This window comes from Anser anser (assembly GCF_964211835.1).
Source record: "Anser anser genome assembly, chromosome: 3".
Taxonomy (NCBI): Eukaryota; Metazoa; Chordata; class Aves; order Anseriformes; family Anatidae; genus Anser; species Anser anser.
In genome coordinates this window covers 62,901,282-62,901,519 of record NC_139722.1, presented here as the reverse complement: position 1 = coordinate 62,901,519, position 238 = coordinate 62,901,282, and positions in this window count along the sequence as shown.

The following is a 238-nucleotide window of genomic DNA, read 5'->3' as shown; positions in this document are numbered from 1 at the left end:
CAAAACCAGAGTACTTCTACAGAGAAACAGAGGGAAATAAATGACACTGGTGTTCACCATCAGGAAATGTACAGTATCCTTTGCACTTGTCTTCAGGATCTTTTATAAAGTGTTTCTGAGAAGAAAAAAAGCTTGAAAATTTAATTCTCTAAATGATGAAATCACTTGCAAATCTTACCTGTTGTTTTTGCTGAAGGCCCAGGTCAAACAGTCCTTGTCTTACGATGGGGAAAAAATG